This window comes from Pteronotus mesoamericanus, unplaced genomic scaffold (assembly GCF_021234165.1).
Source record: "Pteronotus mesoamericanus isolate MK-2021 breed Mesoamerican mustached bat unplaced genomic scaffold, CSHL_Meso_final scaffold_167, whole genome shotgun sequence".
In the NCBI taxonomy this organism is placed as follows: domain Eukaryota; kingdom Metazoa; phylum Chordata; class Mammalia; order Chiroptera; family Mormoopidae; genus Pteronotus; species Pteronotus mesoamericanus.
The window spans coordinates 1,950,913-1,961,968 of NW_026555308.1; the positions used below are offsets into that span (position 1 = coordinate 1,950,913).

General features: G+C 47.7%; 1 long non-coding RNA gene across 2 annotated transcripts; it reads left to right on the forward strand.

Annotated features, from left to right (window-relative positions):
• The first annotated feature begins 5,675 nt into the window (after positions 1–5,675).
• Positions 5,676–8,106, forward strand: LOC129083374 (uncharacterized). 2 transcript variants are annotated; one of them, XR_008530479.1, is made up of 5 exons: positions 5,676–5,761; positions 6,244–6,303; positions 6,779–6,876; positions 7,589–7,690; positions 7,947–8,106. It is a non-coding gene; the product is annotated as an uncharacterized LOC129083374 (long non-coding RNA). The 2 variants fall into 2 exon arrangements; XR_008530478.1 differs by lacking the exon at positions 6,244–6,303.
• Positions 8,107–11,056: the final 2,950 nt, after the last annotated feature.

The window sequence follows — 11,056 nt, forward strand, 5'->3', positions numbered from 1 at the left end:
TTTTTCTCTCGTTTTTAGAGAGATGGAGGGAGAGAAGAAACATTGATTGGTTGCCTACCCTATGCACCCAGACTGGGAATGGTATGTTCCTGGACCAGGGATGGAACCCACAACCCAGGTAAGTGCCCCAACCAGATTTGAACCTGCAATCCTTTGGTTATGGACCACGCTCCAACCAGCTGAGACACACAGGTCAGGATAAGCCATACGTTCTGAATGGTATATGCTAGGTTTTAGTTTTCCCATCTGTAAAGTGGAGCAATTAGTTAGACATGTATGACAATCAGAAAAGTATGCTTGGCATACCTAGAAAATTTTCCTATTACCTGTTTCACTGGATTCTTTAGTCTTAGGACTCCTCCTTCAGAGAGCATATCTGGCTCAATCTTGGCATCTGTACCACTGGCTTATGGAGAGTTTTCTCATGGTTCTAGCAGATGCCCTCCTCCCAAACACGATCCTCCTGCCATTCCCATTTGGATAAATAGCACGCTCATCCAAGCCAGAAAGCCAGCAATTCACCCTACTTGACTTCTACATCCAGTTAACCCTGGAGTCTTACTGACATGGCCTCCACAGCCTCTCCCTTACCCTGCCCTCTGTCTTCCCAGCTGCTGCTGTCCAAACCCAAGCCAGGACTTCAACAACAGCCTTTTCTCCAGGCTCCTGGCCTCTGGGCTTTGCCTACAGTCATCATGGTGCCTCCAGAGTGATTTTTTAAACTTTCCTTTGATGCTTTATTTATCTCTTATAGTGTAGTGGGTTGAACAGTAGCCATTTAAAACTTTGTGTCCACTAAGAACCTCAGAATATGACCTTATGTGGAACAAAGGGCTCTGCAGATGTAGTTAGTTAGGAGCTCCAGATGAGATCATTATGAATTTAGGGTGGACCCTAAATCCAATGACTTGTGTCCTTATTAGAAAAGGAGACATGGAGACACACAGGGCAGAAGGGCATGTTAAGATGGGAGTAGAGACTGGAGTGATAGGGCCACCAGCCAAGGAATACCAGGAGCCGCCAGAAACTAGAAGAAGCTGAAAGGATTTGATTTTGCACCTTCCAGGACCTCCCAAACTGGGAGAGAACAAATTCCTGTTGTTTTAATTGATCCTGTTTGTGGTACTTTATTATAACAGCCCCTGAACGCTAATACATTCAGGTAAACCATGTTCATTATAGAAAACATGACAAAACACAGATAGTGAACAAAAAAGAAAAAAAGCAAAGAAAATAAAAATGTACACAGGCAATTCTACCCCTCAGAGACAACCACTGTTAACATTTTAGCATCCATCGCATTGAAGTAATATTTCTAAAATGCTTAAATCTCTCCCAAATGCCTTTGGAATAAAATAAAAAAACTCTTTAATTGGGCCTTCTAGAGCACAGCCTTTTTGTCATCTCTTGTCCTTCCACTCTCAGAATCCAGGTTCATACCCACTTCTGCTTATTCTCTGGGGACAGGCCTGGCCTCTGCCTTCAACCTCAGTTTGTGTCCTTGTGGCAGCGCCCCCCAGTGAAAGCACTGCTCCCCTGGGACCAGGGCAGCTAGACCAGCAGGGCCTGTGAAGCTGAACCCATGCTGGTGGCTCCAGGGGCAAGGGTGAGTGCAGCTTCTCCAATTTCCACTCTGGAACTGCCATTCCACAGGCAAGATGGACCATAAACAAAAAAATCGAACAGTCAATTACCAATCATGGGAGCAGCTAGGGGAAGTGTAAAGGCAGGATTTATTTATGTCTGGAAAAGGATCCTATCCTTCCTTTCCCCAGAGGAAGACCAGACCGAGGTAGAAGGGAAGCTCCCTGGGTTGATGCTAGAGCCTCCCTCTGCTGCCCATGAGGGGTTCCTATGTCACCTTTTTATCTCGAGGTCCCAGCTCCAGCCTGCCCTCTCCCACAGGCCTGCAAGCATGGTCCTGACCAGGTCTGGTAGCTTCCAGGACCTGTGTGGTCTCAATGGCCTGGCCAGGACCATGCAGCTTCAGCATAGGCAAAGCAGGGCACCTGGCAATAACAGCATTTGCTCCCAAAGAAGTCTCTGATTGAGCTCCTGTTCTTGTGGCGGGGAAGAAGCCCGATAACGGAAGCCTTCCCGTGGGCAACAGGAATGGTCCCTGGTCTTAGGCTTTCCTTTCACTACACATGGGGGCCTTTGAGCAGCCCTGGCCTGGGTTGGCACTGTCCTCCCACTCCTTCCTGGAGTGGATGTTATCTGTAATTTGGGGGTTTCTAGAGCTTTTAAAAAACTAACTTTATTTTCTTAGTGGTGGTGGCGAAAATGGCACCAAGTATTAGACCAGTGGAGTCAGATCGGACCTTGGTTCAGCAACCTCAGAACTTAAGTTCTAGCTAAGAAAGAATTCAGAGCCCTGACTGGGCAGTTCTGTTGGTCAGAGTGTTGTCCCAACATGCCAAGGTTGTGCGTTTGATCTCTGGTCAGGGCACTGTGAATGAAGAGGGGGCCGCACACTAAACCTGACAAACTCTTGTAGGTGGTGACCTTACAAATTCAGAGACCTAAGGTAACCACAAAGAATGGTCTGAAATTAAAACTTTTTAACTAAAAGCAGTTTATGGCAGGTAGTCATGTCCTAGGCTAGAGTCTTCCTTGACAAAGGTCAGTTTTCACCTACACTAAGCCTGTCTGTTGTGTTTTTGCATCTACAATAATATAACTCTGGAATGTCAAAGTAGTTCCTTTTTTCCAGACCCCTCAAAGCACAGGCCCCACTCTCCTGAAACCATAGATCACCTCACTGTTATTGAGTTAATTGTTGACTCTTAAGTATCCTGTACCCCTATGTAAAAGAAGTATGTGCCTATCATTTTACTTTTTTTTTTATTTACTGATTTTTTACAGAGAGGGAGAAAAAGGGAGAAAGGGGGGAGAGAAACATCAATGTGCAAGAAATATATCAGTTGGTTGCCTCTCATATGCCCCTAACTGGGCCTGCAACCCAAGCATGTGCCCTGACTAGGAATCAAACCAGCAACATTTTGTTTTGAAGCTGGCACTCAATCCACTGAGCCACACCAGCCAGAGCTCAATTTCCTTTTTATTCAATCCCAGAGGTTTCCCTGCTGCTTTGCTTTGTTACACTATCCTCATCTATCACCACTGGATTTCATGTAACCCATTTATGTCTTCTCTTTTGATTGTAATGTATGAAATAAGATTCAAAACTGCCATTCTTTGGAGCATTCTCTCAGTCTGTTGAGATTTTGGTTCCTGGCAATTGTCATCGGTTTGGCTCATATAAACTTGCAAAAATTCTCTACAGGTTTGATTGTTTCTTACTTTGACAACATGAGGCAACCAATGAATGCATAAATAAGTTAAACAACATATCATGTTTCTCTCCCTCTCAAATAAATTTTTTAAAAAGTAAAAAAAAAAAAAAAAAAAAAAAAGAATTTAGAACCAAGACTCAAACTATAAAAGAAGGTTTATTTACAAAGTCACAGAAGTATAAGAAGTGAACTGTAGAAGAAATGGACTCAGGAAACAAGTTAGAGAGACAAAAGAGCGCTTGGAGCTTAGGAAAAAGAGAGAGGCAAGGAAAATATGCGGAGGGGGAGGAAGAGGATGGAGAGCCTCACAGGCCCTCTGACTTGAGGGTATTTATCTGGAGGTCTCAGAGATGGATCGTGATAGAATACTCAGCTTTCCAGGTGTGTCCTTTCAGGGTTGTGGTCTCTGCTGATTGGTCAGCAGAGGTAGGAACCCAGGGTAGGGGTCGTTAGTCAATGCAGCTGGTCCTGATGTCAGCCATGGCATCTCGTTTGGTTTTGCATGCATTGTCTGGGTTTGGAGGTGAAACACAAATGAGGCCTAGATGTATTTGAATGTATCTGAATGTATCTGATGAGGTTCAGAACCTCATTATTTTCGGAGCTTAATTTTTTTTTAAGGTTTTATTTATTCACTTTTAGACAGAGGGGAAGAGAGGAGAAAGAGATGGAGAAAAACGTCGATGCATAGTTGCCTCTCACACGTCCCTCACTGAGGACCTGGCCCACAACCCAGGCATGTGCCCTGACTGGGAATTGAACCAGTCAGGGCACATGCCTGGTTCAGTGACCCTTTCATTCATATACTGGCGCTCAATCCACTGAGCCACACCAGCCAGAGCACAGGAGCTTAATTTTTTAGGGCTATTCTCTAGTCCCCTTGTTCGTTCCTCCTCTAATGGGTTCTAACCTGCATGACTAGCAACATACCAGGGAAGGAAAGGTCAGAGGAGGGGCTGAACCACATGACCAACGATATGAAAGATCAGAGGGTCTAAAATGCGTGCATGACCAGTGTCATGCTAGGAAGAAAAGTTACCCTGGGGGCAAAGTCTTTGTTTTCCCAGTTTTGTCAGATATTAGGCATCCAGCATTTTCCACCCTGGTGACCTGTAACTGGTCCATCGTCCTTGCTCTGCTCATGTCTGTCTAACTGCCTACCATGTTAGGATTATTTGCTCAGTCACTTTGAAGAGGTTAGTAGTTTAAGTTCTGTTTCAGATGAATTATAACTGCCAGGCTTGCAACTTTTTATTTTAAAATACTGGGGGGAAAAAAACTGCTGAAAAGTAAAAGATCAATCAAAATCTCCTCACTTAAAAATTATAAAATTATAAAATATGAAGTGGTGCTCTTCCCACCCGGCCAGACCCTTCAGCCCTGCACTGCCAAGCGCCACCAGAGCCACAGCGGGAGCTGCTCACTAGAGGGGGCACAGAGCATCATGTGGGCGGAAGGTCCAACAGAAATATTCTTGTGCGTATAGTGTTGGAACAACTGCAAAACATGAAAAAAAGTATAAAAAACCTAAATGCTCATCTATAGCATATTAGTTCAATTAACTGTGAGATAATCATGTGTTAAAAGAGATTGTCTATATTCTTGTAGTTCTCAAGGCGCACGTGTCAGGCAGGCTGCATTCTCAGCAAAGGCCAGGTAGGTAGATGCAGAGATACAGGGATGGCAGGTGGTGGGTGGGTGATGGGAGACGGCAAATGGGTAGGTGGCAGATGATGAAGTTGAGTGTTGTTTTGTATGTGTCAGGGACCTAGCCCCTCTTCATCCTCCCCTGTAGAACCTGTCCCCAGGAAGTCTCAGGCCCCCTGCTGTCGGTCTTCCCCAGGATGCCTCTTGGTCACTGCCCTCCCAGGCCCAAGTGTTACCTCCTCCAGAAAGTCTTCCAGGACTGCAGCTCCCAGCTGTGAGCTCCCCCGGGAAGGGTCTTCTGCCAAAAATGTTGAATCCAGGATTTGTGAGTTCAGGGTGGGGGCTGCAGACTGTGGGGCAAAGACTAGACACAAGGGCTGCACTTAAAGTTCTGTTTACACAGCACGCTCAGAGTTCTCTTCAAATGGCTCAGAATTGTGGAGTTCCTGGCCTCACTCCTTGCCACGTCCTGGTATTGACCCTGTTGTCTGAGACTTCACATGCATTGCTTCTGTACCAGCCAGTGGGAAGGCTTCCCTGGCTTTAGTTTTCTCCCACTCATCCTCAGCTGTCCTTAGTTGTCTCACAAAAAGTTTCATTTTAACTTGGTTTCCTTGAGAGCAAGTGAAAGAGAAACAAATAAAATGAACTATTCTGAGAAGTCAGGTGATTTCAGGGAAATCACTGCTTTGCTAATAATAGATCTGTGGTTATAAAGAGGGCCGGAGCAAGGAAATAGACTCTCAAATCTGTTTCCAGGTCTAGACCAGCCAGTGTCAAAGGGAGCCTCAAGGAGAAAGGTTCTCCTCCTTCCCAAGGTAAGAATGGGGTGACTGGCAGGAGAACCAGGGTAGGTAGGTGCTCCACAAAGATGTGGGAGTCCAGCAGGGGGTTTGTTATCTGGTACAGGGCAGCAGGCTTAGCCTCAGAGAATGGAGCCCTCTCAAGGGAGGGTTAGTTAGGTAGAGCAGGAAAATAATTTACATGCAGGAACCAGATCTTCCTTCTAGAAGGGGCAACAGAGGACAAAGGGTGGGGGCCAGGGTTAGCCAAGACATCCTAGCCATAGAATGTGTGCCTTGGAATTGGCTGAGGTGTGGGGATGTTATCATAAAATAATCAGTCGGAGCACTGGGAAGTCTCCCCCATTGGCCAGGACAGTGGCAGGGTGAGGTTCTAACACTGAGCCTGCCGAAAGCTAGATGAATGGATAGGGCCCCAAGTGAGCCAAAAGCTAGCAAGATAATTGTAGAGAGGAAAAAAAAAAAGCCCTTCCCTCTTCCCTCTCCATCCCTGGAAGAACTGCAGGCTGGGGCAGAAAGAAGAAATGGCCTTCCAGACGAGAGTCCAGAGACAATAGGTAGGTGAGCTCTTCCCCTAGGCCTTCAGAGGAGACTCCTGAGCCCGAGGCAGAGCAGGGCTCTGGGACCTCCACAGCCAGCCAGAGAGTGGGCCTGGGCTCCAGGGCAATTAACCCTCAGGTCTCTTACCCAGGTGATCCCCTCCAGGCAGGGTCCCTGTGAGGCTGAAGCCTGACCTCTGCCGGTGAGGGGCAGATCCCAGAGGTCCTAGGGGAAGTGGAGTGTGTGGAAAGAGGACTTGGGGTGTCCTCTCCACAGGATGAGCTCTGATACCTTAAGAATATGGTGGCCCGCCCTGGCTGCTGTGGCTCAGGGGATTGAGTGCCAGTTTGTGAACCAAAGGGTCACTTGTCCCAGTCAGGGCACATGCCTGGGTTTTGGGCCGGATCCCCGAGAGGCAACCGACTGGTATGTCTCTCACACATCGATGTTTCTCTCCCTCTCTTTCTCCCTCCCCTCCTCTCTCTCTAACAGTAAATAAATAAAATAGAAAAATGCCGGAGGCGACAACGGTGTCAGTGGCGGCGGCGGCGGCGGCAAGGGCAGGAGCATCCGTATTGTTGGTCAAGGTGGTGAGTAAAGATATCCCCCCATAATAATCAGCCAGGATTGGCCATGCCCAGCCACCAGCTACCGGGACAGGAACAGGACCCTGGCCTTTTTCCTCATTGGCAGGGTGCGCCCAGGGATAACTAAAGGCTGTGCGGGGGCCCTGCTTCTTTCCCCTGGGCCGAGACCTCAGGGCACCTGGCATGGGGCATCTCAAGCTACAGGCCAGGAGTCCTCAGGGGACTCAGAGACCCCTCAGACTCCATCCCCTGCTGAGAAGTCCCAGGCCTGGCCAGAACCGTGCTGTGGGAGTCAGAAGGACCACAGAGCCTGAAGGCCCCTCTGCAGTGTGCCCAGCTCACCCTGTGAGCACTTCCACCAGCCAGTACTACTCCAGAGCCTCCAGATAGCCCTGCTTTCTCCCTCCAACCCAGGGAGTGGAGAGTGCCACCCCCATGACCTGAGGAGGCAGGGCCCAGAGGGGCCAAGGGACCCCCGCCCTGCAGCTACCCTCTGCTCACTGCAGAGGGTAGAGCAGAGCCAGCATCTGCCTTGGAGCCCGTTCTTCCCACTGAGCTCAGTGGGATGGGACCATCTTGAGTGTCCTTCTTTTCTCTGGTTCCTATCCCACCTGTCAACCTGGGAGCCTGAGCCCCATAGACCCCGCATTGTCTCTATCCTGTGTGATCATCCTGGGTCACTGAAGTCTCCCTGCCTCATTCGTCCTCCATATAGGGACTACGTGGCCTGTCCTTCCTGGCCACAGGGTCTGCAATGTGGCCCGCTGCGATTCTGCTCACCATGTTTGCCACAGGATATGTGCTCTACAAGACTGAGGTCAGAGTTAGCCTGGGATGAGCACCTGGGGAGGCCTGGAGCTGGCGAGGGAATGAGGGGTGGGGGCTACACACGAGTAAGGTCTGGGGATGGTTTGGGAGAGGCACAGTTCAGATCAGAGAAGGTAGCGGCGCCCTTCATTGGCCTGGAGGCCTGATGGCCCCTTCTCCCAGTTGGCTGGGGTGACTGGCTGCCCGTATTCTCCTCCCACAGTCAGCTCTGGGCCCCGTCTGACCTGCCCTCCTTTCTCTTGCAGGTGATCAAGGATAAGAAGTATTGACAGGAATCCTTTCCAGTCCCCTAGCCAGACACAGAGGCCCACCTTGCTGGGGGATTTTATTAAGTGACTTGTTATACATGGCTTATATTTTGAGTATGAATAAAGTAAACTTTTGGGCAAAATAAAAATTAATTGAATACACATTTATTGAGTACATACTGTGTGCCTGACTCTTCCAGAAACAGGTCCTGAATCCCCGGATTCTGGGTCCTTTGACACCCAGCACCAACACCTCCAGCCCCGGGGCCTCCCCACACTCAACCAGCCCCTACCTTGCCGTTCTGTTACTGGACAGGGGCCTGGCCCTGAGTGGGCCTGGCCAGCGGTAGTGTGTGGGTTCTTGACTTCATGCAGCAAAGATTTCACGAAATGAGTACAGATGACTATGAGGATACATTTATTAAAGCTGGGGACAATGAAACAAGGAAGGGCTTCGCATAGAAGAAGCAACAGGAGAGCCTAGGCTGGGCTGCCTTAGTCACTGGGAAGTCAGAGAAAAGGGGACTTGGGGACAGGTTCAGGGGATTAGCCTGGGACAAGCTGCCAGCTGCCCATTGCCTTAGGGTTTAGGAGGCAAGTACCTGTGAAGAAAGAAGTAGGGGGAGAAGAAAGGAAAGGGGATGGCACAGGTGGCTCCCTAGGGGGAGGGCAAATGCTTGCTGAGTATTTTCCCTGCAGGTGGGAATCTTAGGGGAAGTCTCAGGGGAGGGTTTTCCTCAAAGGTATTCATCAGTTCTCCAGGTGTGCCCTTTAAGGGTCACGATCTCCGGGTTTCTCTAGTCATTGCAGTTGGTTCTCTCCTCGCCCACCTGGTTTTGCTGCTTTTCTGGACCTGGAGCTGAAATACAACTGAGACCTAGATGTTATCTCTAGGGAGAGGGGACCTTTTGTATCTGGCTGTAAATTTCTTGGTCAGTCTTAATTTCCCTGATCCACTTGCCAAGCAATTTTCCTAGCTTCTTACTATCCTGTCTCACTTCTCCAGGGCTACCTGGCCTGGTTCATCTTTCAGACTCAGGGCGGCTCTTCTGGGGCCTCCTCAGAGCCTGAAAAGGGAAAATCAACTCTGTTTCTCCTCTGCAACATTCACGGTCACACACCAACACTTCTGACACCAGATGTGTGGTATTTTCCACACCAAGCAATCTCCAGTTCTCTGTGGGTACCAACCTTGTATCCTCTGATTTAACCCAGTTCTGACACAAACAGGAGTTATCAAAGATCCCACGGGGTAAGGGCTCAGTCCTCCAAGTTTGCCCCCATTGCCGATGCCAATCACAGGTAATGGGTTCCAAGTTATTCACAAATTTTTTTCCAACGTGCGGTTCTGTGGCTGGAGGGAAGAAAGGGAAATGATAGCTGATTGGGTAGAGTTTCTCTTTGAGGTGGTGAAAAAGTTTTGGAAATAGACTGGTGGTGGTTGAACAACACTGTGAATGTAACTAGTGCCACTGAATCATACACTTAAATATGGTTAAAATGACAAAAAGGACTCTCCTTAGTTTTGTGTGTGTAGGTCTTAGCAGTTGAACAGATGAAAAGAAGATCCTGTAAACATTTCACAAAAAGAGAAAAACATAAAAAGTAAACTGTAAAGTAAAAGCAGTCTTTCTATCCCATTCCAACTGCCCCCCCCCCCCCCACCAACTTCCAGTCCTCACTTCTGGTGGACTAGACATTGTCCCTCCAGATATTTTTGGTACAAGGACAATCCAAACAGGTGTATCAGTCCCCTGGTGCTGCCATAACAAATCGCCACAACTGTGTGGCTTAAAACAACAGAATTTTATTCTCCCTCAGTTCTGTGTTCTGAAGTCCAAAATCAAGGTGTCACTCCCCCAGAAGGGTCTAGGGGAGGATCCTTCCCTACCTCTCCCAGCTTCTGGCAGCTCCTGGAGATTCTTAGCTTATAGATCACTCCAATTTCTGCCTCCATCATCACATGTCTTCTCCTGGGTCTCTCTGGGTCTGCATCCCCATCTCTCTTTCCTCTTATAAAGACACCAGTCATTGGATTTAGGGCCCACCCTCAATCCATGATGATTTCTTCTTAAGCTCCTTAACTAATCACATCTGCAAAGATCCTATTTCCAAATAAGATCATATTCACAGCTGCTGGGAGGAATAGGACTTGAATGTATCTTCTTGGGGGATACATTTGTACATGTCTTTACACACAAGAGAGATCATACTATAACTGTGTATATTGCTATTGAAACTGGAGGGCAACTGAGTCCAGGGCTGTGCTTCCAGTCACTGCTCAGCCAAAAAGCAGAGACAGGGATTGGATTATAATCGCACTTTTATTAATATCAGAGGTCAGCAATCTGAGAAGGCGGCTGGTAAAAGCCCTAATATCCACCTTCCCTTGAGCTTTCAGAAGCAAGTTTACATAGGGGAAACGTGGGAATTTAGGAGGCAGAAATTCTTAGGGGGAGCTCAGACATGCTGTTTCTCTTGGGAGTAAGGGGACAGGGAGTTGAAAGGGGAGTCACACGGCCTCTTCCCAAGCTCGCTCCCTTTGTTCGGGTGCCATCTCTCCGTTTGCATTAGCATTCTTCCCTTCCCTGGACACCTGTAGTTTATGGCCAGCGAGGCCATGAGGCTATGTATTCTCTGGTGAGTGAGAAGTATAAACCATTTGCTTTCAAGTGTCCTTGGTTAGGGGAGGTAAGGTCTTACACTAGCTGGCTGTAAATTGCTCAAACTGGCCTTATTGAGTTTTCTTGCCTTGTTTCCACATTCCATTTGTCCAGGAGTTTTCCTAGCTGCTTGCTATCCTGTCTTACTATGACAGAGTGTAGAAATATATGTGGTTCTTTCTAACCACAAAGTAGAATTTTTAAAACTTTTTACTCTGAAATAATTTTAGATTTACAGAAAAGTTGCCTTAAAAGGTGTGGAGATTTCCCATATATTCTTCACCTACCTTTTCCTAATGTTATCACCTTACATAACTATAGTAATTAACCATAGACAAGAACATCAATACAATCCCATTAACTAAACTCCTAAAATCCCAAACTTACTCAAATTTCACCAGATTTTCCACTAATGTCCTCCCCTGGTCCAAGATCTTACCTAAG